The 26,935-nt window shown below is 34.6% G+C and overlaps 1 protein-coding gene across 1 annotated transcript in view; it reads left to right on the top strand.

Annotated features, from left to right (window-relative positions):
* Window positions 1-26,935, top strand: part of MBD5 (methyl-CpG binding domain protein 5) — a 445,079-nt gene that overhangs the window by 187,654 nt on the left and 230,490 nt on the right. The gene's annotated exons all lie outside the window — the stretch shown is intronic.

Below are 26,935 nucleotides of genomic sequence, written 5' to 3'. Positions count from 1 at the left end.
TAAAGCACTGGCCCTGGATTCAGGAGGACCTGAGTTCAAATCCGGCCTCGGACATTTGACACTTACTACTTGTGTGACCCTGGTCAAGTCACTTAACTCTCCTTGCCCTGCACACACAAAAAAGAAAGCCTGTAGGAAGGTACAGAGATGAGATGAAATGTCATCTACTGACACAATTCTATAGGAAACATAGCAAGTGCTCATCTTAGAAAAGGATTGTGTTTCCAGAAGTTAATTTGTAGATTGGTTGTTTGTGGCTAGCAACCACTTTTCCCATTAAAATGCATTTGATCAATTTTTCTTGCACTAGTAGTTGGATCCATGAGAGAAAATTTTATAGGATATTAAAAGATTCAGTAGTCAAACAGTCAGTAAACTTGCAATGGATGGACACTAGTAGGGGATTAGGAAATTATGGCAGAGTATTTAATGGTTGCATTAAGCTTTAGACAATAGAAATAGAATGCTATGACAGACTTCCCTTCTAAAAGTAGCAATCTTTATGATTTGCAATACCAGGAGAAGGAACAAAAGCAGAGAAGTTGAGTGACCCTGGAGAAGCCTGAGACCTTGCTTCATCATCTGACCTCTGATGCTTGAATCTGTTATGACCTTGGACAAGTCACCTAACATCTCTCAGGCCCCAATTTACTTATAAACTGTAGGTAGTAGAATAAATGTGTTGAAGTCCCTTTCAACTCTCTATTTATGGTTCTTTTGTCTTTTAACCCTTATGAATGTAAATTTAAACTTTGAAACAGCTTTTTCTAACCTGCTTAAAAATATTTTCGATAATAAGTTTTGTTGGGTTTTGAACAATTTGTTAGAAATATAAAAATACAATACCCTCTGATTAGTTTGCAAGAAGAGTTGATTGACATGAGCAAAAATAATTTCTTCAAGTAATTTGAAGAAAAACCCTTTTTATATTGGTTTGATGTAGTGGTAAAATGAGTATCATGATTTACTAAATGTAGACATGATATTCTTCTTCCATCTGGATTTCCCCTGTCCTTGTCCCATGTTATTTTTAGGTGTGACAGCCCTTAAAAGCAAGTATCAACGTAAGATGAACTTATAACTAGGCCTTTGATTCACTGTATCACAGAATATTCAACCAGGCTGCTAAGAACTAATGAACCCTTTTCAAGCACTTTGCTCTCACCAAAAGTATCATTATTGACAAAAATTATTATCACCTCCATTTGAAAATAAGCTTCTTGTGAGTAAGGATTTTTTAATCCTTCTTATGTGCCTCAGTCCCTTGCACATAGTAGGCACTTAATGAATACTTGTTATTGCTTGATTTATATTGGAAAGCATTTTGGATTTAGTACTTAGGCTCCAACCCGTTCTTTCCTAATACTAATAATGACTAGCATTTATAAAGGTAATTAAGTTTTGCAAAGTGCTTTACATATATATTATTTCATTGATCCTCATAACAACCCTGTGAGTTTGGTGCTATTGTTATCCCTATCTTATAAATGAGATAATGCAGACTTAGAAAGGTTTAGTCACAGGGCCTCTAAGTGTCTGAGGCAGAATTGAATTTAGGACTTCCTAACTCTGAGTCTAGCACTCTATCCAACAACAACAACAACAAGCCTGCCTGCTTATTACTCTGTGTGATTCTGAGCAGATCACACTTCTCTGAGTCTCATAGAAAGGGTTAGATTTGGTGCCTAGAGCAGCATATAGTGGGTAGTTTCTTTTGGAACCAGTATAACTTGAGTTCAGATTCTTCCTCTAATATTTATTGATTTTGTACTAAACCACTATGTGTACTAGACAACTCTCTAAAATTATTAGGTGCATAGAAGATATTGACCCACATTGGTAGAATTTCCTCGCCTGATAATTCCCTATTCTTTTTTCCATGCAAGTATTTTATTATTTTCCAGTTATATGTAGAGATAGTGTTCAACATTTGTTTTTATAAGATTGCTAGTTTCAAATTTTTCTCCCTCCCCAAGACAGCAATCTGATATAGGTTATATATGTACAATCACATTAAACATATTTCTGCATTAGTTGTGCTGTGTAAGAAGACTCAGAGCAAAAAGGAAAAAGGTCAAAAAAGAAAAAAAAATAGAAATAGTATGGTTCAATCTGCATCTAGATTCCACAATTCATTTTTTGTGAATTTGGAGAGCATTTTCCATCATGAGTCCTTTGGAACTATCTTGGACCATTGTATTGCTGAGATGAATCAAGTCTATCACAGTTGGTCAACACACAATGTTGTTGATACTGTGTACAATGTTCTCCTGGTTCTGCTCATCTCAATCAGTATCAGTTAATGTAAGTCCTTCCAGGTTTCTCTGAAATCTGCCTGCTCGTCGTTTCTTATAGCACAATTGTATTCCATTACATTCATATACCACAGCTTGTCCAGCCATTCCCCAATTGATGGGCATCACCTTAATTTCCAATTCCTTGCCACCACAGAAAGAGCAGCTATAAATATTTTTGTACATATGGGTCCTTTCCCCTTTTTTATGATCTCTTTGGGGAAAAGACCTAATAGTGGTATTGCTGGGTCAAAGGGTATGCAAAGCTTTATAGCCCTTTGGGCATAGTTCCAAAGTACTCTCCAGAATGGTTGGATCAGTTCACAGCTCCACCAAAAATGCATTAGTGTTCCAATTTTTTCCACAGCTCCTCCAACATTTATTATTGTCTTTTTTTGTCATTTTAGCCAATCTGATAGGTGTCAGGTGGTACCTCAGAGTTGTTTTAATTTGCATTTCTCTAATCAATAGTGATTTAGAGCATTTTTTCATATGGCAATAGATAGCTATGATTCCTTCATCAGAAAACTGCCTGTTCATATCTTTTGACCATTTCTCAATTGGGGAATGACTTGGACTCATAAATTTGATTTAGTTTCTGATATATTTTAGAAATTAGGCCTTTATCAGAAATACTGGCTATAAAAATTGTTTCCTAGCTTTCTGCCTCCCTTCTAATTTTGGATGCCTTGCTTCTGTTTGTACAAAAACTTTTTTAATTTAATGTAATAAAAATCATCCATTTCATAATAATAATTTCATAATATTATCTTTTCTCTTGTTTGGTCATAAACTGTTCTCCTTTCCAAAGATCTAAGAGGTAAACTATTCCTTCCTCTCCTAATTTACCTTTTATGTCTAAATCATGTACACATTTTGACCTTATTTTAGTATAAGGTGTAAGATGTTGGTCTGTGCCTAGTTTCTGCCATACTATCTTCCAATTTTCCCAGCAGTTTTTGTCAAATACTGAGTTCCTTATCTCAGGAGCTGGAGTCTTTGGGTTTATCAAACAGTATATTACTAAGATCATTTACCACTGTGTCTCCTGTGTCTAACCTATTCCATTGATCCACCACTCTATTTCTTAGCCAGTACCAGATAGTTTTGATGACTGCTGCTTTATAGTAAAGCTTCAGATTTGGTACAGCTAGGCCACCTTCCTGTATATTTTTTTTATTAGTTCCTTTGATATTCTTGACCTTTTGTTTTTCCAGATGAATTTTGTTATTATTTTTTCTAGTTCTATAAAATAATTTTTAGATAGTCTGATTGGTATGGCACTGAATAAGTAAATTAATTTAGGTAGAATTGTCATTTTTATTATATTAGCTCAGCCTATCCATGAGCAATTGATATTTTCCCAGTTATTTAGATCTGATTTGATTTGTGTGAAAAAGTGTTTTGTAATTGTGTTCATAGAGTTCCTGGGTTTATCTTGGCATGTATACTCCCAAGTATTTTATACTGTCTACGGTTACTTTAAATGGAATTTCTTGTTCTATCTCTTGCTGCTGAAAAAGAATTCCTGTTCTTAACAGCTGTTTTGTATCATAATCCTCTTTCCCAGAACACTTTTTAAATGTATAAAATGAAATATGTAGGATTACAAAGGAAATCACTTACATTAAAATAGAAATGTATTTTTCCCATCCAAATTCATGGAGCCCATGAAATTTATCCATTTGATTCTTAAATCCTAGGTTAAGAACTCTTGCCTACCCTTTACTAATGGAATCACAGTTCTGGTCCCTATACTTATTCTTTCTCTCTGCTGACTTGCATGACCTTATTGCCTTCTTATCAGTAATTTGTAACATTCTTTAATGTAATTATTAATAGTTTGTGATTCTTCTTTTGAGAACTTCTTATTTGTGTCCTTTAACCATTTTTCCTTTGGGAAATAGTTTTTGTTATTACATGTTTATTTTAGTTGTGTATATATCTTGAATACCAAAGTTTTTAATGAGTAATTTGATACAGTCTCTGAATATTTATTAAACACTATGTGCTAGATATTGTGCCAATCAGTGGTAATAGGGATGTTTTTTTCATTCACTTGCATTTTCCAAGTTACCTTGAATTTGTGCAGAAGCTTTTCAGTTTCTATCATGTAAATTACCTATAGTCTCTTTTGTAATTGCCTCTGTGTTTTGTTTGGTTAAAAATTAATAAAGAAGGCATGTAATTTATTTCCCTTTAATATTCAGGTTACTCACCCATTTTAAATTTATTGTGTAGTGTGGGTAAGATATTTGTTTTAAACCTAATTTCTAACTACCTACTTCCCAATTTCCCCATCAATTATTATCAAATATGTAATTTTTTGCTAAGTAATTTATGTTTCGGGGTTTATTGAACACAGGATTCCTGAGTTCCATTATTAGCTATTATTCCTTGTCTACTCTATCCCATTGACTTCTCTATTTTTAACCAATATCAAATAGTTTTAATGGTTGCTGCTTCATAATAGTTTGAGACCTGGAAGCTATTTTCCCTCTTTATTCCTACTTTTTTTTTTCATTACTTCCTTAGGTATTTTAGATCTTTTGTTTCTCCAAATTAAATTTATAATTTTATCTATCTCTATGAAATATCCCTGTGGTAGTTTCATTGTTATTGTGGTAAGTCTGTAAATTAACTTTTTTTAGTATTGTCATTTTAATTATATTGGTAATGGTCCACTCATGAGCACAGAATATTCCTCCAATTTTCAAAGTGGTTTTTTCTGGAGCATTTTGTAATTGAATCTATACAATGCAATATATATTAATTTTTAAGAGTACTTTAAAGGTATTGTTCTCTAAAAGTTTCATAGAGTTCTCCTCTAAATCTATCAGAACCAAGAGTTTTGTTTTCTTTCATACTTCCTTGTGTGTGTGTGTGTGTGTGTGTGTGTGTGTGTGTGTGTGTGTGTGGCAGTTGGGGTTAAGTGATTTGCCCAGGGTCACACAGCTGGTAAGTGTCAAGTGTCTGAGGTCGGATTTGAACTCAGGTCCTCCTAAATCCAAGGCCAGTGCTTTATCCACTATGCCACCTAGCTTCCCTTTAGATAATTATCTCTTAATTTGGTATTTTGTTAATTTAGGTATTTTATATTTTTAGAGTAGGAAGTAAAACTCTTTTACATTTTCAAATTGATTACATATAACTTTGCAGTATAAGAGCTAATAATTCTTTTTTTCCCTACTGTGCTTATTGTGATTTCACCTTCATTTTTTAGTTGCTTTTCATGCCCTCTTTGTTTTTAATCAACTTGGTTAAGGTATTATCAATTTCATTAACCTTCTCAAAGAACCAGCTTTTGGTTGTTGTTTTTTAATCAATTCTATACTTTTTTGTTTCTGATTTATTTGTTTCTATAATTTTCAAGACTACATCTTTTATGCTTACTTTGATTTTATTCATTTATTAGATTTGTAATTTTTAAAAGACATGCCGAGATTATTAATCATCATTTATTAAAAATTTTGTTTTCCTAGTGTATGTTTTGGGGATTTAATTTTTTTTCTCTAAGAGCTTCTTTAGCTTCAACCCAGAAATTTTGGAATTCTTTCTCACAATCATTGCCTCTTACATAATTTTAAATTTGCTTGTATAATATGCTCTTTGACCTGCTCATTATTTAGGTTTCATTATTAAATCTTCATTTAGGTATGTATCTTGTTTATCATTCCTAAATTGATTACTATTTTTATTACCCTATGGTCTATGAAGAGTTTTTATATTATTTTTTCATGTTTTTGCAGTTTCTCTGTTCCCAGTTTTTGAAACTTCCTTATGGTGCCCAAAAATATGTATATTTTTTACTGTTCTCAATCAGAAGGGACCATAAGTCTTTTAGCTCGAATTTTCCAGAAATTTTTTCAATTCTACATTTCCCTTTTTAAAAAAATCTTTCCATTAGATTTGTCCAATTCTAATAGGTGACTATTAAAATCTATCAATGTACAACTCTCTGGTTTTTTTGAGGGACAGGGGGTTGGTACAATTCAAATAAGTATTCTTTTATGAATTATACTATGTTATTTAGAACATGCAAATTTAATATTAATGTTGCTTTGTTGTCTGTAGTTCTCAGCATAATGTAATTCCTCCCTTTTTTATATTTTGACTTAATGTTTTTGCTTTGTATGATAACATGATTGTAATTCTGCTTTTTGGGATTTACCTAAGACTTTAATAAATTTTATTCCTGCTGCTCATTTTTACTCCCTCTTTATCAGCTTTTTGGTTGTGTTTTTTCTCAGCACTAAGTTGTGGGGCCATTATTTTCTCCTGCAGTCTGTCATTCATTTTATTTTCATTGAATTGTTTAATCCATTCACATTTAAAGTTATATTTTCCTCCATTTGTGGCTCTAGTATTGTCTTTTCTAAATTAAGTTTTTTTCGGTCCTCTTCTACTTTTCAGTGAGTACTTAGTCCCTTAAATTAGTTTTACCCAATCCATTTTAAGGCAACACAAATTTTGTTACTCTCCCTTAATTCTTCTTCTCATTTGTCAACCCATTCCTTAATTTTAGAGTGTTTCTTAACTTGTGGATTTTTCTTCCTTTTACTTGATTATCTCATTCTAGTTTTCCCTTTCTCAGTTAAGTGTTTAATTCAGATTCTCCTCCTCTATATCTTATTTTTGTTGTTAATAATTAGATTTTTCTATTTCTGTCCCCTTTTTAAGATGGATTTTTTGACCTTGTTGTATTTATGAATTCTCTTCCTCCATCTTCTAAACAGTTTCTTTTTTCTGGGGTGCCTAACTCTTTGAAATTTCAATTCATAAGAGAAATAAGGATATAAGCATTACTTCATGGTAGAAATTTCCCTTTGTCTCAAATCATGTGGTCCAATTCTACCCACTTCCCTTCCAGTGCTCATTTTCTTGCCTATTTACCATTCATTCTCTTTTCTGGGTTCATTCCCTCCTACCCTTCTGTCTTGGGCAGCTAGGTGGTGTACTAGATAGAGTACTGACTTTGGAATCAGGGAGACCTATGTTCATATCCATCTTCAAATACTTAACAGTTGTATGACCCTGAGCAAGTCACTTAACCTCTGTCTACCTCACTTTCACTCTGAAATATGGATAATAATAGCACCTACTTCACAGGATTATTCAAATGAGATATTTGTAAAGCACTTAGCACAGTGCTTGGTACATAATAAATACGCATCCCTTCCTTTCTTAACACATTTCTTCTTGTTATGAGGTGATTAGATTTGAAATTTATGCTGAAAATCTTTTATTTGATATCTTGTTAGTCATGTGTATCAATTAAATTTTCATTAATTTTTACCTTTCTTGAATTAATGATACTGATTTTCATTTATCAAGTTATGATATGTGTTTTAATAATAATAGCATATATTTTAATTATCTTATAAATGTACCATTTTCTCTTGTTTCATTTGCTCTCTGAAGATGATTATGCAAATATGACCATCACCATTTTAGAAAGCTGAATGCCTGGGCTATGCTTCACTTCACTCAATACAAGTGAGTGGCAGAACTGGTACTGGAACCCATGTCCCCAGTCTATGATTCTAGTGTATTTTCTAGCAAACCACATTTCTGTGATTTTTCATAGTAAGGTACTTAACAATTATATCAAAATTACAATACCATCAAAAGCCTTCATCTTAAAAAGTCTTTTAAAAATAGTGTTCTAAGGGGCAGCTAGATGGCGCAGTGGATAAAGCACCGGCCCTGGGTTCAGGAGTACCTGAGTTCAAATCCGGCCTCAGACCCTTCACATTTACTAGCTGTGTGACTCTGGGCAAGTCACTTAACCCCAATTGCCTCAAAAAAAAAAAAAAAACAATAGTGTTAAGATTCAAAGCATCCATCTAGACCTAGAGCTAGTAATAGTAGTTTATCATCATATAGTACTATAAAGTGTACAAAATGTGATCAAAGATTTTAGAACTGGAAGGAATCTTTGATATCTTTAGTCCAACCATCCCATTTTACCAGTGATTAAATGGAGTCCCTACTTGTCCAGGGTCACACCAAATCTAAATCCAGTCCTCTTTACCCCCAACTCAATTGCCTCTTTTATGACAGTTTCATAATCTGTGAAATATGCAAATGAACTATTATTATATTCATTTTACAAATGAAGAAATAGAGGCTCAGATAGAACAAAGTGACTTAATCAAAATGTTATATATAGTAAGTAGCAGAACAGGTGTGCTTGCAAGCCTAGCACTCACTGTATTATACTAGGCTTTTCCACAGCTTAACAAGGATGCTTGATTTTAAGTTATGCTCATAGCCATAACAAGTTTGTCTTAGTCTTATTAGAATTTGTTTTGGTTACTCATGAAGTATTTATTTTGATGTGTTCCTGTTCTGTCCTTTTTATAGCTTTGTGATTAAAATATATCTCTGTGTGTATATGTATATATCTGTACATATATATAGTTCATTTGTATGTGTCATTCTTTTATCTACTTTATCTTAATTTATTTCTTTTTTTGGGTTTTTTTGTTTTTTGTTTTGTGGGGCAATGAGGGTTAAGTGACTTGCCCAGGGTCACACAGCTAGTGTCAAGTGTCTGAGGCTGGATTTGAACTAAGGTCCTCCTGAATCCAAGGCCAGTGCTTTATCTACTGCGCCACCTAGCTGCCCCTTATCTTAATTTATAAAAATTACTAAGGGGTTTAAAGAATAACTTCATTAATTTGGCATTCTACAGAAATTAAGCTAAAATTTACCTTTCCATTGTACAAAAAAAAAAAATGTTTTCTAACTAAAATCAAGATTTTGGGGCCAGAAATGTTTACTTACTTAATTTGTATTTGTATTTTTTAATATCTTGTTATGATCTATTAAATGTAGATAAAATGTGATACTCTAATTTCAATCAATGAATGAAAACATTTTTATTGAGTACTAATTAGGTGTAAAATACTGTGCTAAACATTAGAGTTACATATAGGAAAATAAAGACAGTCCTTGTTTTTACACTCTAATAAGGATTTCAGTAGCAAGTCTAGTGGAAAGGTACCATGGTCCTTAAGAGTATAGCAGCAAAGCAGATTTCCGCTGATAAAAATCATGTCCATTTCCAATGTTGAACTATTTGAAAGTGATAAGGATTTTGCTAGCAAGAACTTTCCATATCTTTAACTCTTTCTAGGTCCCATCTCTATAGGTGTTGCTTCTAAGCATAATGACTTTGGTGACTAGGTTAAAAGCAGAAGCATTGGTAAAATGATGCTGTTGCTCCTGAGACTCTTGGTTAATCTCTCCTTCAGGGACATTTGGTTCGTAGGTTTTCATGGTAGTCATTAGCAAAGAAGGTGGAACTCATTTTCATAATTATTTCTCTTTTTCAGTCATGCTTTTATAGTTTGGGCTGTAAGCAAGACTAGTAGTTTTTGGGCACTGCTCTTGCAGGACTCTTGGTTTCAGAGTCCCATCTCCATTAGGGTCTGAGGGGAGATGGTGATCCAGGGAGGGATGCTGACATATGGGCAGGGTGCTTTTCTGAAGCTATGTTCACTGAATTGATTCTCTTAAATATTCTAATTTGCTGCCTCACCTTTTATTCTTTGTGAGATTTTCTCTTGAAAAATTCCACGAGTAGTTTGCCAGCACATTCATGGGTTACACCAGAACTCCATCAGCCTAAGACCTCTGTAATTTTATAATGTGACTTGCCTGCTGCCTGGTGAGGGAGAACTGAGAGGAAAACCTAGTATCTTTGGATTTTGTTTCCTTCCTCATTCTTTTCTTTTTTTTACTTTACCTCTAATATAATGATTCCTTAGGGTGGGGTAGGAGGTGTTTTTTTTTCTTTTTCCCCTTAGTTCTGCCCATGTTAATAAGGCTATCTAGTAAACAAACAAACAAACAAAAAAAAACCAGAACACCAAAGTATTTAAATGATCAAAGATCATTTAAAAGTTTCTTAGGGCCTTGCCACCATGATATCAAGTGATAAAAGTAATATCTAGTGTTTTCCTAAAACATGTGTTCATATACCCTTCCTGCCTGCCCCCAAAATTAAAAAACAAAAAAACAACAACACTGAGTTAGGCTTTTGCCTTTCTTGTCCCCCTCATAGGGAATAGATTTCCTTAAAAAAAGACAAAACTATCCCTATGCCCTGATTGGCCCCTGCCTTCCTTGACATAGATTCCTAGTCACCTAAGGGTATAAAAAGTCTCATAGAGTTTGGGCCTCTGAGATTTAGTGGGTACTTGAGACCCACGTAAGTCACAGTTCTGTAGCCTCTTGACAAACACATTTCCATAAAGAGACAAGAGAAGCCACCCCTACCCAAGATGAAACAAAGTACCATTGTAATGGTGATGAATATCCTTGCTGTATGAGGGCAAAGTAAACCACTTTTGTTAACTGTTCGATGATTTATAAGTGTTTTATTTTGTCAAAACTCAACCTGTGCTAATAGGATGTTGGGATTCAAGTGACCCCACCCACAGCACAATACTATGATTTTCAAGTCCCCTCTCTTTCTCCTTCACTCTTGAATAAATGAATTTTAAAAATTAAAACATTTATTTTAATTTCTTACTTTATGCCATTAGTTGTAGCTATCACTAGAAATACACAAAGGCAGTCACTAATCACAAGGAACTAACATTTTAATAAGAGATGATCACACACATAAAGGACTAGAGTTCAAGAAAGGATGTTGGAGCCTGTGAAGTCACAGAAATCGTGAGTTCCTGGAATCTAGGCATGATTACTCATCCCAGAACTAGAGAAAGAAGGGAGGTAGAGGTGGGATATGACAGGAGCAGCATCGCATCAGGATGACCAGAGATGAGCAGTTTGATTTCTCTGCATCAGATTACTATGAAGAACTTTCTCCAATCTGGAAGAAAGCACTCCAGTTCAGGAAATGGAAAGTCAGGTTGGAAGTAAGAAAGCTTACCATGAAAATCATGGCAGCAGGCAGCATGGTAAGGTCTGAATTCAACTAGATCTACAGAATTAGGTTCATACATATGGGGCTGCCCACCACTAGGTGCCATTTTGTGTCTCTCTTCACTTCACAGATTACCATGGCCAAAAAATTTATTAGCAAGTAGTCACTTGTCTTATTTGTGTTGAGCCTCTCTGTACTTGCTTGGTCTAATGTAATTTACAGGGACCATATCAAAAGCCTTTTTTCTTTTCTTTTCTTTTTCATTTAAAATTAAACACCAAATAAAGAGTATTTCTATAAAACAGCAGAATTTTTTAAAGGGCGTTCTATGTGAAACAGTGAATCTCCATTTCATAACACATTTTTTTTAAAGTATCTCGTAAATCCCACACATTGCTTTCAAAGCTGGCCGGATGTCTATGCTTCTTTCTAAACTTTCATATATTCTTCTCTATACATTTTTAAGTGTTTCAGTGACCTTCTCTTTTTTCATATTGTTATTACTAGTTTTTCCTCTCCCACCTACCCATCATCATTAAAAAAAAAAAAGCGGAGGGGGGAGGGAACTCTTAAATCTTATAAACATAATCAAATAATGAATCCCCACAGTGGCCATGTTCAAAAACACATGCCTCTTTTTGTACCTTTGAGTCCACCAACTTTCTGTCAAGAACAAGAATTATGTGTTTCATCATAGGTGTGCTGGAGACATGGTTGAACATTGATCAGAATTCTGAAGTCTTTCAAGTTTTTTGTTTTTGTTTTTGTTTTTGTTTTTTTATGGTGGTGTTTTATATAAACCGTTCTCTTTGAAACTGCTCATTTCATTCTGCAACATTTGATCATACCCAGATTGCTGCCCTACTTGGTCTTGCCCTGCATTACCTAGATCCTTGTGTTGATTTACTCCCCCACCCTAGAGTTAGGTTCCTCTCTGGTTCTTTGATTCAGAAAGCACTGGTTCTCCAGGGCCCTCTGTGGCATCACATAACAGAATGCTAGAAACCTCAAAGCCCCAGCACATTCCTGTCTGGTCTCTGTTGATCCCCAGGGCTTCTAAGAACACTGTTGTCAGTTTAGCACTGCCCTAGGAATTTCTTTATGGAAAGCTATATATACCTATGTATACCCTAAGTAAAAGTTACAAAGCTTGGGATGTGGTCTAATAAAAAATAATGATTTATCAAGCAAAGTTTAGAATATACAGGCTAAAATTATAAACTAAGCTAATCAAGAAAATATATATTGAATGAATTATATGATTAACTTTCTATGACACAGAAATGATTACCTCTGTGTAATTTTGGATCACTTAGAGTCAACCCATACACAAAATTTGTTGATCAGAATTTCTATTAGAGGACCAACTGTTATGGATGAAGTGAATGTAACAGACTTCCTCTGAAGATGGCTGCCTGAGCAGGAAGCAGTCTACCCAACCCCCCACACCAACTCCAGCAAAACCCCATAATTCATCCAGGCCATGTTACTAATAATATGGACTATTTAAAAATAAGAAATTATGTACCAGAGGTAGAACAATTACAGGTGTTTTCACAGGACAAGAAACCAAGAAGCAAAACATGGTAACAGCCTTATTAATTAGCATTGGGGAATAATTATACCTGATTGATCAACTAGTGTATCACTCTTCCACCACAATCTATCCTCCAGTAGATCATGCAAAGTAACCCACATGCTTGAGCATGAGACAAGTTTAGGAATTTTCCTGCTGTTGTAGTCTTTGCCATCACATGTAGCCTCTGCCCCTTAGCCCATGATTCCTTTGATTTAGGCAGCAGACCTTAACTCTTCCCAGCCATATATAGAACAGGGGGATATATAAAAGGATCAGCCCTTACTTTGCCTGGGGTAGCCCTTAGATTAGGGAACTCCAAGATGGCAGAAACTCTGTGTATTGTGCCCATTCTACCCTTTTGCATGCCTGCAGGAGTGGAAAACATTAATTCAGCCCAATCAGAAGGAACAGAATAACAAAAGTAAATGGGGCAGGAGGCTAGTGTGTAGGGCATTAACAGCAGCGAGGGAAACAGAACTGGAATCCAACTGGGGCCAATCCTGATCACCCAAAAATTGCTTGGGCAAGGATTGAGGCTAGGAAAAAGTGAATTCCCTAATCTGAGAGAAAGCTAAAGCAGCTTTGAGGTTCAGCCCCACTATCAAAGGATAAGGAGACAAAAAGTGAATGAAAGGGGTTTTTTGGGGTTTTTTTTTTTAAGGGAGAAGGATCTCAGTAGGGAAAAAATCTCAGTTGAAAACCTAGAGCATCAACAGAGAATCCACCATGTCATCTAAAAGATCACAAAGAACTCTAAAGAAATATTGCAAGATAAGGAAATTGAGCCAATAACCATGTTCCCAAAACAGCATGGAACCACAATATATAAAAAAAGAAAGACATTCCCTGCCTTCAAGGAGCATACAGTATAATGAAGGGAGACAGCACACAAAAGAAAGCTGCAAAGCTGTAGATGGGAGGAGCAAATGAAGGTTTTGGAGTTCATAGCTCTACCCTCCAATCAAAGGAACAGAGAGTGGGGATGAGGAGGAGTGCCAAGACTGATGAAGGGATCAAATGAGATAATATTTGTAAAGAATTTAGTACAGTGGCTGGTACATGGTAGGTGCTAACTAAATGCTTATTGCCTTCTTTTTTCCCCCTTCTAACATTCTCCTGAGAAACCAAAGCATGATCTGAAGATCCTGGGTTCTGAAATTCCAAGTTCTAAGGAGGATTAAGGCAAGATCCTTTGGGGGCCTGGGACAAGACAAACATTATTAAATAATACTGGTGACGGTGGGCATTCTTGTTTCACACCTCATCTTACTGGAAGGGCTTCTAGCTTATCCCCATTACAAATAATGCTTGCTGATTCTTTTAGATAAATGCTTTTTATCAATTTAAGTAAAGATCTATTTATACCAATACTTTGAATAAAAATGAGTGTTATTTTTATTTTTAAAAATTCTACATCTATTGACATAATGATGTTATTGTTTTTTACTTTTATTATTGATATAATAGTTATACTAATAGTTTTCCTTGCATTAAACCATCCCTGCATTGCAGTTATAAATCCCACTTGATCATAATATTTGTAATATATTGTTGTAATCATTTAGCTAGTATTTTATTTAGAATTTTTGCATCCATATTCCTTAATGAAATTTGTATATAATTTTCTTTCTCTGTTTTTACTCGTCCTGATTTAACTATCCATCTCATATTTGTTTCATTAGTTTGGTAGGATCCCTTCTTTGACTATTATTCCAAATAATTTATCTAATATTGGAATTAGTTGATCTTTAAATGTTTGATAGAATTCACTTGTAAATCTATCTGGTCCTGGTGTTTTTTTCTTAGGAAGCTCATTTATGGCCTGTTCAATTTCTTTTTCTAAAATGAGTCTATTTAGATACTCTATTCTCTCTTTGTCTAATCTATTAAAAATACCCAAATTAGCTTTAAAGGACATATGAAGAAAGATACTATCTGCATCCAGGGAAAGAACTGATAAACAGAAGTATATATATAGAACAGTTTTACATATATATATACACACACATACACCTACTCGGGTCTACTGGTAGCCATCTCTGAGGCGGGGAGGGGGCAGTTGGGGGGGGTACTGCAAAGGAGGGGGTATAAAGAAAAGAAGGGGGAGGAAATTTATACAATAACTTTGTTGTATATTTAAAAGGAATAGCAAGTTGTACGTGGCAAAATTGTGGTTTCATGTGAAGTGATCTCTTATATTGTACTGTGTTATGGAAATAGTTGTTTTATCCTGAAATTTTTTAAAAATACACATTTAAATATTTTTTAAAAAACCAAACAAAACCTACTCACTCAAAAATGTAGTGAAGGGTGTTGCCTGGTCCTGGAACAAAGTCCCCTTTCAGGAACTAAACCTAGAGTAATAAATAAGACAACAATCAGTATAAAAAATTATTGCAAAACTAACTCCATAGCAACTGTCAGCAGAGACCTAAAACAAAGAAATGGATTTTTCACAAGAACTATAGGAATGTCTGCAACGAGTAAAGCATGAAATAAAATCTCTAAGCAAAAGAGTTAGGAGAATAAGTAGCTTGGAAGAGAAAGTGGTCAGCTTTACCCAAGATATGAAATCTTAGAATACTAAACTAGACCAAACAGAAATCAATGATTCCAAAAGACACTAAGCAGTATTAAAACAAAATACATAAAAGATAATACCAAAAAAGAAAAGAGTCAGATCTGATATCAAAAACAGCTGACTTAAAATTAGAAGCCAAGGAATGATCATTTATGAAACATTGGTCTCCACCAGAAACATGATTTTTTTAAAAAGCCTAGACACATTTTCAAGAAACATAAATGAAAACTTCCAAAATAGATTAGCACCAAAGGACATTGGTGTTACCCCCAAAAAGGGAGAGTCATTGAAAACATTTTAAATGGCCCAAAAAGAATCAAAGAAGTTCAGAAGGTGCAGAACAAGGCAGTTCTAAAAGTAATATGTAGAATGTATGATATTCTTTAGAAAGTAAACAATGTGGGACAGCTAGATGGCACAGTGGATGAAGCACTGGCCCTGGATTCAGGAGGACCTCAGTTCAAAGCCCTCCTCAGACACTTGACACTTACCAGCTGTGTGACCCTGAGCAAGTCACTTAACCCCAATTACCAGAAAGAAAAGAGAGAAAGAAAAGCTGGGAGTTTAGCTTGATGTTATTAAAATGTTCATATAACATTAATAGTACATAAATATTCACCTACAAATATTACAGAAGTCTTTCATTTTCTATAGTAATTAGACTGGCACTTTTATAATAATTTTAAGTCAAAATTAGGATGGAACCATATATATATATATATATATATATGTATATATATATATACACAAAGAATAAAATTTATACTTTTTTCAGGAAAAGAAGAACAATGTACTTAATGCAGTTCTCATGTTTCCAAAATATTAAATCTGATACTTTAAAGTTTTATTCTGGTTGCACGTCTCCCTTCAATTTTATGTGGTACCTTGTAATTGTTTTAAGATATAATTAATATTGTCAAAAACAGTAACCCAAAACACTTTGATTACATCCATCACTGCATTTAGAAAGAGGGCTTTTAAACTTTTTTTCTTCCCTAGAATAAAAATATTCATGGAATCATGGACTTTTTTCTTTATGTATTCATTTATAGCAGAAAAGGTATTTTAGAACTTTTCATCAAAAGATCCCAAATTCTTTCCATGAACAAGAACAATTTTTTTTTAATTTCCCTGAAAGCTTTTGATCATTAGGATAGTAAGGAATGTGAGGGGAAAGTGATTCTTTACAGTAAGTCCCTGAGAACAGTTGAAGAAGAGGTCCCCTTGCCAGGTATATTTGTTCCTAGAAATCACTGGGGAAAAGATCATGTGGTTGAATTTGATGGTACTTTTCTTATAGTTGTACCTAGTGGCTTAATTACCAAGATTAAAAAATAAATGTGTGTAGATGCAGACACTGTTTTATACATGTCTGTGTAATTTTATTCCTGCCTAACATAGGCAGGAATAGTTTTAGAATCACATAAGTACCACACATTCAAGAAATCTGATGATATGTCACATAAATCCCTTGACTGGCATTCTATAAACCTGAACTATTTTTTCACTGACACTTTTTAAAATCTTGTCTTTGGCTGTAATTCCAAAGTGCGACATGGCAAGAACTGTTTTTGTGATGATGTCCAAAATGTCCATACAATCTAGTTCTTGTCCTATTAGAGTAGACCTTTCTGAGTTCTAAATTATATTGTCCAGAGTCTCTACTCCTCTGTGCTTTAAGAAGTTTATTTAAAATTGAGAAAAGAGAACATTTCTAGCATCTTTGTAATTTTAGCCCCAGATAACAATTTTTAGCATTTTATGTTGTAGTTATTTCCACAGTGGGTTTTGGTGGTATTTTTTTTTGTTTCCCTTCTCTCTTGTGTTTGAAATTCCCATCTTTGGTAGATTTATGTGAAATAGTGATTAGCTACTGACAAATTCTTGCAAATTATGTTGAATGTAATTTTAAAATAATTTAACATCAAAACTTGGAGATCAGGGCAGCTAGGTGGCGCAGTGGATAAGGCACCAGCCTTGGATTCCGGAGGACCTGAGTTCAAACCCAGCCTCAGACACTTACTAGTTGTGTGACCCTGGGCAAGTCACTTAACCCCCATTGCCCTGCCCCCCCCCCCAAAAAAAATACCTTGGAGATCATTTTGAAATAGTATTAAGTAGGGGCAGCTAGATGGCTCAGTGGATAAAGCACTGGCCCTGGATTCAGGAGTACCTGAGTTCAAATCTGGCCTCAGACACTTGACACTTGCTAGCTGTGTGACCCTGGGCAAGTCACTTAACCCCCATTGCCCCGCAAAACTCCCCACAAAAAAAAAACCCACAAAAAAAAACCCAAAACTGAAATAGTATTAAGTAAATATAAGTTAGTAAGGTGCTTAATATATTAGAAATTATCTATACATTTTGTCTATTAGGGAATCTTACAGAGCTAGTTTGGCAATTTGGATTTCTTCCTTAAAGACTGGTGCACTTTTTACTACTATCCCTGCCTCACAAACCTTTCCCCTTTTACTTTATGTGAGAGGCAGTGTGCAAAGTGTAGCAGATGTGCAAGTTAGTGCCATAAAAATGACAAGAAGGATGATTTCAAAAAGGCCTGGAAAGACTTGTATGAACTCATGTATAGTGAAGTGAGCAGAACCAAGAAAACATTATACAGAGACAGCAATATTATTTGATGAAGAACTCTGAATGACTTGACTATTCTCAACAATATAATGATCTAAGACAATCCCAAAGAACTATTGATAAAACATACTATGCATCTTCAAAGAAAAAAACTGATATTGATGGAACACAGACTGAAGCATGCTATTTTTCCATTTTCTTTATTTTTTTCTTTTATTTAAGTTTTATTTTGCAAAATGACTAATGTGGTAATATTATACTTAATTGTAAATGTATAACCCATGTCTGATTGCTTACTGCCTAAGGGTGGAGTGGTGGCAGGGTGGGGGAGGAAAGAAGGGATAAAAATGGAACCCAAAAGTATAAATAAAAATGTTTATTACTTTAAAAAATATAAACAAATGACCAGACAAATAAATGGATGCATAAGGCTAATTAAACATACACAAAAAAATGGGGCAATTATGCTAGCCAGCCTCCAAGGTCTCCTTCATGTAAGGGACTATGTTTTTTGAACTTTTTTTTTTTCTTTCTATCCAGGAAATTTTCAAGAGAAATCTTTTCATATGTAAAGAGAAGAATATATTATTTTTATTAGAAAGTAAAATTATTCCTGCTTATAAGAATTTTTAAATCTAAAATGTTGACAGCATCCTATATGTTATTTTTAGTGCATTATATAAATGGTTTTATGATTGTGCCTTCTAAATTCAAGGAAAATAATCCTAGCCTTTTATTTTCCTTTTTTTTTCAATTTGACTTTATATTTAATATGAAATACAAATCAGGCCTGAACAGCTCATATGTTTGAGGACAGGTGCATTGTTCTTGCCGGGTAAAATATAAAAGATTTAAAATTTAGAAACAAGTTAAGGGGATATTATTTTAGGTATATATTAGGTTTCAGGTTAATTTTTTAACCATAGAAATGAAAGGTAATCAGGTGTGTTTGCTTGAGTTTTGTTCCTTCAAAGATTGTGTTGTCTTTTTTGAAGGAATGAAAATTTTTTTTGATTTTTTTTTGGGGGGGGGGTTGGTGAGGCAATTGTGGTTAAGTGACTTGGCCAGGGTCACACAGCTAGTAAGTGTTAAGTGTCTGAGGCCGGATTTGAACTCAGGTCCTCCTGAATCCAGGGCCGGTGCTCTATCCACTGGGCCACCTAGCTGCCCCAAAGGAATGAAAATTTTTGCTATGCATTTTTCCTAAAACAGCAGGGCAGTGTGGTTTGTTGAGAAAAATTCCAAAAGTCCAAGTCTCAACTCAGACACTTTTGTGTCTGAGAAGCTATGTGATTTTAGTTTTCTGAACTTTCGTTTCTTCTTTTTGTAAAATGGTGATGATAATATCCTACTTGTTTTCAAGGTATCTTTCATGAAAGTTCTTTGTAAACTCTAAAGCATAAATAAATGAGTTATTATTTTTATTATCATTATTATCATCATCATTTTTCTAATTCAGTAAATTACAAGCCTATATACTATAAATCAGTTTTCTTGCTAATTTGTGGACATTTGATGGGGGTTTTTTAAGTCCTTTCCTAAGTCAGTGTAAATCAGAGGTAGAGGGGCAGCTAGATGGTGCAGTGGATAAAGCACCAGCCCTGGAGTCAGGAGGACCTAAGTTCAAATCCGGGCTCAGACACTTGACACTTACTAGCTGTGTGACCCTGGGCAAGTCACTTAACTCCAGTTGCCTCACCCCAAAAATAATAATAATGATAATAACTTAACCAAAGGTAACAGATAATAAATCATGGGTAGAGAACTATCCCGCTGAATCATAAAATGAGGTGGGGTTTCATGAAGTAATGTAGATCATCCTATAGTTAAACAGATTGCATGTAAGTCTTACTAGATTGTAGTAGATGAAATAATTATTAATAAGTATAGTAGGTAAAATTAGTTCAATGAAAATTTAATTATTTTTCTGATAGAATAATTAGTGTTTATACTAGTACTTCATGAATTTAGCCTTTGTGAGCAATTAAAATTTAATCCAACTATTTCATAAAATTAGCTAGTTTAGAAATACAAATACTTTTTTAGAAATTGTGAATATTAATAATGCCCTTTTGTAGCACATCAGAAACTGATAGTTTCAAAATTTCACTTAGAATTCTTCTTTTATCTACATAAAAACTAAATACCAAATTTAAAGTATACTCTGTCTTATGACTTGGTACAAAGTATTTTCATGTAGTTTCTTGGGACTGTGATTAACAATTTTGAAGGATCACCAAATGTCAGAATTAGAAAGGACTTCCAGAGTCTTCATAAGTCATCTGGGTGAACACATACCTGAACAAATATCCTTTTCTATAATTTACTTGACAAGTGGTTGTCCATTGCTTTAAGACCTCAAAAGACACTTCCTGTGTGTAGCCAAAATGGTAGAGGACAGGCAGTGACTCTTTGGAGCTCTCCTCCAAATCCCTCCAAATAATGCCATAAGACAATTCCTGGAGCAGCAGAACCCACAAAAGGATAGGGTGAGATCATTTTCCAGCCAAAGACAGCTTAGAAAGTTGGCAGGAAAGGTCTGTTGTACCAGGGTATGAGTGGAGTGCAGATCCAAACCACACCAAGCAGACTCAGCCCCAGCCCCAGGGAACCATGACTCCAAAGCTGAGGCAGTGGCTACTTCTGGAACTCAGTTCATGGACTAGTGAGGTATTCCAGTGGTTGGACTGGGGAGATTGCAGGGATCTCTTCTGGTGCTGAGGAAGAACTCTGTTGTGTTGCCTTTGCTCAGAACCAGGAAGCAGTATTGAGTGGCAGCCCAGGTGGGGGAGGGATGCAGGCATGCCCAAGCTTGCAACCACAGTGAAACATAATTCTGTTCCTGGGTTAAAGAGCAAGCAGGCCTGTGTTTACTTATAAACCAGAACACAGGCCAGGGGAGTATAGGACAAGCCTCTCCTTAAATCATACTAGCTGATACACCCTGAAGCTTGGGACAGTGTGCCCTGGAAGCAGTGCCCCATTTTAAGAAAGAGTTAAAAATCAAGAAAGAGGCTGGCAAAATGAGCAGACAGAAAAAAATGTGGACCCTAGAAAGTTTCTTTTGTGACAAGAAAAATCAAAATACACCCTCAGAAGAAGATAACAAAATCAAAGTTCCTACATCCTAAGCTTCTAAGAAAAATATGAATTGGTCTCAAGCCATGGAAGTGCTCAAAAAAGACTTTGAAGATAAAGAAAGAGAGGTAGTGGAAAAATGAGAGTGATGTAGAAAAGTCATTTTAAAAAAAGGCAACAGCTTGAAAATCCAAATGCAAAAGTTCTCTGAATAAAATAATTGCCTAAGAATTAAAATTGAACAAATGGAAGCTAGTGACTTTATGAGAAACCAAGACACAATAAAGTGAACCCAAATGATTAAAAAACAGAGGGCAATGTGCAGTATCTCCTTGGAAAAACAGCTGACCTGGAAAATAGGTCCAGGAGAGATCATTTGAAAATTATTGGACTACCTGAAAACCATGATCAAAAAAAGAGCTTAGAAGGGGCAGCTAGGTAGTACAGTGGATAGAGCAGTGGCCCTGGATTCAGGAGGACATGAGTTCAAATCCAGCCTCATAGGCTTGACACTTACCAGCTGTGTGACCCTGGGCAAGTCACTTAACCCTCATGGTCCCGCAAAAAAAAAAAGAAAAGAAAAAGAGTTTAGACATCATGTTCCAAGAGATTGTCTGGGGAAATTGCCCTGATATTTTAGAAACAGAAGGTAAAATAGAAATTGAAAGAATCCACTAATCACCTCCTGAAAGCGATCCTAACATGAAAACTTCTAGGAATATTATAGCCAAATTCCAGAGCTCTCAGGTCAAGGAGAAAATATTGCAAGCAGCCAGAAAGAAACAATTCAAGTATGTTGGAGCCACAGTCAAGATAACACAAGATCCAGTAGCTTCTACATTAAAGGATCAGAGGACTTGGAATATGGTATTTGAGGGGGCAAAAGAATTGGAATTATAACCAAGAATCACCTACCCAGAAAAACTGAGTATAATCTTTTAGGGGGAGAAATGGAAATTCAATGAAAAGGGGGACTTTCAAGCATTTGTGGCGAAAAGACCTGAGCTGAATAGAAAATGTGACTTTCATATACAAGACCCTAGAGAAGTATAGAAAGGTAAACAAGAAAAAGAACTGTTTACATTTCCACATGAGAAGATGATACTTGTAACTCAAAAGACCTTTGTCATTATTAGGGCAGGTAGATGGAGTATATTTACATAGGGCACAGGTATGAGTTGAATACGAAGGAATGATATCTGTAAAAAATTAAAATTAAGGGGTGAGAGAGGAATGCACTGGGAGAAAGGGAAAGGAAGAGGTGGAATGGGTAAAGTGTCTCACATAAAAGAAGTGAGTAGAGAGGAAGATGGAGGAGGGTGGGAGAGTAAGTGAGCCTTACTCCCATCAGAATTGGCTCAAAGAGGGAATAGCATACACACTCAATTGGGTAGAGTAATCTAACCCTGCGGGAAAGTAGGAGGGGAACGGGTTAAAGGGGGAGGAGGGAAAGAAGGGAGGGCAGATTTGGGGAGGGGGTAGTCCCAAGAAAAACACTTTTGAAAAGGGATAGGGTAAAAGAAGATAGAAAATGGAGTAAATATAATGGGGAGGGAATAGGATGGAGGGAAACACAGTTAGCAATAGTAACAAAAAAATTTTGAAGCAGAGGCAAGAAGAATATAAGATGGTGATGATAATTAGATGAAGATGAGGACTGATGATGATAAAACATATGGTACTTTGTTGGGCTATTGTGAAGAAAATTATTTGTCCAGTATAAGGTACATAAATGTTATCTATTAGTGTTGTTGCAATTATCAACCTCATGGGTTTATTGTACAGAAATCTCTCTTTAAAGTACTATATAAATGTAGTTTACTATTAAAAAAATTGATGAGCAGGGTGCTATCAGAAAAACCTAGAAATACCTACATGAACTGATACAAAGTGAAATGTACTGTATAAAATATAACAACAGTGTTTTAAGAAGATCTGCTATGAATGACTTGGTTATTTTCAGCAATTCAGTGATCCAAGACAACTCTGAAGAACTTATGAAAATACAGTCCATCTACCGAGAAAGAACTGATGGTATCTAAATGCAGAAATACAGATTGAAGCATAATGTTTTGTTAGTTCCTTTATCTGAAGTTTTGTTTTTGTCTGTTTTCCTTCATCACCTGGCTAATGTGGAAATGTTTTGCATAACTACTTATGTATAACTTATATTGAATTACTTGAGTTCTTAGGCAGTGGGGAGGAAGAGAATTTGGAACGCAAAATTTTTAAAAATTGATGTCAAAATTTGTTTTTCATGTAATTTGGGGGAAAAAAATCTATATTAAAAAAAAAGACCTCAAAAGAAGAGGAATCCACTATCTTCCAAGGCAGTCTTCCATTTTTCATAATATGACATGAACTAAAGTGCCTTGCCATTTTGGTTGCCCTCCTGGATTCTCTCCTGTTTATCACTGTCCTTCCTAAGGCACTGAGAACTGAATACAGTACTATAAATGTGCTCTGACCAATATAGAATATAACAAAGCTATTACCTTATTGATCCTAAACATTATATCTTTCTTAATATAGCAAAATTCAAATTACTTTTCTTTGCTACTTTATTCTACTTTTAATTCATATTGCATTTACAATCCACTAAAATCTTTGGGACTTTTTCAAGATGAACCACTTTTAAACTGTGCTTGACCCATATTTTTGGTCAGTCCAACTATAAGATTTTAAATTTATTTCTCTTCAATGTATTCTTTGGGGGGGGGCGCAGCTAGGGGGTTCAGTGGATAAAGCACTAGAACTGGATTCAGGAGGACCTGAGTTCCCAGCCTCAGACATTTAACACTTACTAGCTGTGTGACCCTGGCCAAGTCACTTAACCCTCATTGTCCTGCAAAAAAAACCAAATAAATAAATAAATGAATATATTCTTCTGCTTGGCCCAGTGTTCTTACCTGTCAAGATATTTTAAAATCTTAACTTGATCATCTAATATGTTCAGTAGTTTGTATCATGAACAAGTTTGAGCAATATATACATATATATATATATATTTCATTTTATAAATTTTCTTTTTTATTTTGAACTCTATAATTATCAACAAACATGAACAGTTCACTAAACAAAGAATAGAAAATAGCATTGCATAGAAAATTGTGAATCTCTTTTGTATAGTTTTTTCACTGATGTATTTAACACCATAGTAACAAAACTACCCTTCTCTGCTTTACTCTATCCCTTGCTGAATTTCTTTCTGCTCTTTTCTTGTATTTTAAAATGTTTTATCCACACTTCACATTTTTTTAAGCATTATTGCTACCTATGAACTCTCCCAGACTCCCTTCCCCTTGGAAGCTCTCCTTTATGACAAATAACATAAAGCCAAGCAAAACAAGTGAGTGCACCTGCATTCCATTGCCTTGACCAAGAGGTGGGAAACACACTTCATCAGTCTTCTTATGGCATGTTTAGTGTTTGCATTGACTAAGAGTTCTTATGTCTTTCCAAATTGTTTTCCTTTATATTACTATAGTCATTCCATTAATTGTTTTTTTGTTTGTTTGTTTCTGCTTACCCATCTCTGGATCATATCATATAAGTCTTCTTTAGTTTCTTTGTAGCCATCACAGCATTTTTCTTTTTTGCTCAACATTTCATTCCATTCATATGTACCATGATTTGCTCACTTGTTCCCTAGCACTGAATCATTTTACAATAGAATGTCATAAAAAGTATTACTATAAATAATTTTTTACATATGGGTCCTTTCTCTTTGTCTTTGACCTCTTTGTAATATATGCCTAATGATACTTTCAGGGATGCAAAAAAGTATGCACAATTCAGTAACTTGGGGTGATAGCTCCAAAATGCTTTCCATAATGGTTGATTCTCAGCTCCACTAATAGTACATTAGTAGTGTTCCTACCCTTATATAGCCTCCCCAAAAATTGTCATTTTGCATTTTTGTCATATTTGCCAATCTGATGTAGGTATGTCAGAGTATTTTTAATTTAGTTTTATAATTTATTTTAGTTTAGTAAGTTTTATTTTAGATTTCTCTTATTATGTAGATTATTGACTTAGAGCAGTGATGTGAAGCTCAAATAGAAATAGCACAACTAAACTATGTCTAAGGATCTCTACTTGCATATTCAGTTAGAAAAGCACACATTAACATTATCCATGTCCTGTTTTAGTTTTATTTTATTAAATATTTCTCATTTTCATTTTAATCTGGTTTAAGCCAGGGCTTCTTGAACTTTTTCCACTCATGACCCCTTTTCACCTGAGAAATTTTTATGCGACCCTCAGTATAATAGGTATATATGTATACATAACCTTTTACAGTTGCCAAATTTTTCATGACCCCCCCCCCATTCACTTATATGACCTCATATGTGGTCACAACCCATAGTTTAAGAAGCTTTGGTTTAGGCCACAGTTCTAAGTGTTACTAAGGGAAGCATGTTTCACACTTCTCACGTAGAAGAATTTTTTTTCCTGTGGTTGCTGATAGTTTGCATTTTTTCTTCTGAGGACTTGCTGCTCATGTCTTTGACCATTCAAATAGTAGTGAATGGTTCTTGTTCTAACATATTTTTATCAATTCACTATATGTTTTCTACATCACATCTTTATTAGAGAAATTTGCTACAAAGATTTTTCCTGTTAACTTTTTCCCTTTAAATTCTAATTTCACTGAATTTTTTTATGTGGAAAGGCTTTATGATTTTATATAATCCATCATTAGCCTCTCTATTATATACTGTCAAGAATGAGCCTCTTATACACAGCTCTAAATAGTATCTCTTCAATTCTAATTTGCTTATGATATGATGTTTTATTTTTAGGTCATTTTATTGATTTGCAGCTGAATATTCAAGGTGTTGATCCAAATCTAATTTCTGCCAGGCTGCTTTCCCATTTTTCCAGCATTTTTGTGCTTATCCCAATGCTTGGTTTTATCAATTACTCCTCAATCTTATGTACTTTATCTGTGTTTTTTTTACCAGAACCGAATAGTTTTAAAGATTACTGCTTTTTAGTAGGTTGAGATATATACATGTAGCCCCTTTCCTTAATACTTTGTCATTTCCCTTGATGTTCTTTTCTGCTTCTTCCTCCAAATGAATTGTATCCTTATTTTTTCTAGTTCTATTAAGTAACCTTTGGTAAAGCATTGAATGTCTAAAGTAATAGTCATTTTTATTATTTTAGCACAGCCCAACCATAGGCAATTAAAATCTCCCCAATTAAGGTTTTTCATTGTTTCTGTAGAGTGATTTCTCATTGTATTTTTATTTCCTTTTCCTTTGTCCAAGTCCTTGGTCATTGATAAAAATATTAATCAGCATTAATCAGTTAATCAGCAAGCACAGATTCTCTGGGATACTTCATTAGAGATACTACTACTTTTCATGTAATCATTATTGACTGTTTTTTTTCTCTTGCCTTTTAGCTAGTTTCAGATCTACCTAATTGTCCTGCCTACAGCTCTCTATCATTTCCACAACATTTCCATGATGGATCTTATCAACTTCTTTAATAAAATATAGTGTGGGGGCAGCTAGGTGGCGCAGTGGATAGAGAACCGGCCCTGTATTCAGGAGGACCTGAGTTCAAATCTGGCCTCAGACACTTGACACTTACTAGCTATGTGACCCTGGGCAAGTCACTTAACCCCAATTTGCTCACCCAAAAACAAACAAACAAAAAAAAACCAAACAAATAAATAAATAAAATATAGTGTGCTTTGTCTGTAGCATTCTCCTGATCTACTATAAGATTACTAGCCATTTCAGCAAAAAAGAAGGGAGGTGAGTGGGGGGACTATTTGGTCAAAGTCTAAGTCTGGAAGAGTAGTCATTGATCAGAGTCACAGGCAAAATAAAAAGTAATTCATGGGAGTAGGTTCCAGACCTGGAATGGACTTTATATCTAGTCCAGTTTCATCACTTTGT

The sequence above is a fragment of the Dromiciops gliroides genome, chromosome 3 (assembly GCF_019393635.1).
Source record: "Dromiciops gliroides isolate mDroGli1 chromosome 3, mDroGli1.pri, whole genome shotgun sequence".
Taxonomy (NCBI): domain Eukaryota; kingdom Metazoa; phylum Chordata; class Mammalia; order Microbiotheria; family Microbiotheriidae; genus Dromiciops; species Dromiciops gliroides.
This window is presented reverse-complemented; position numbering and strand designations above follow the sequence as displayed.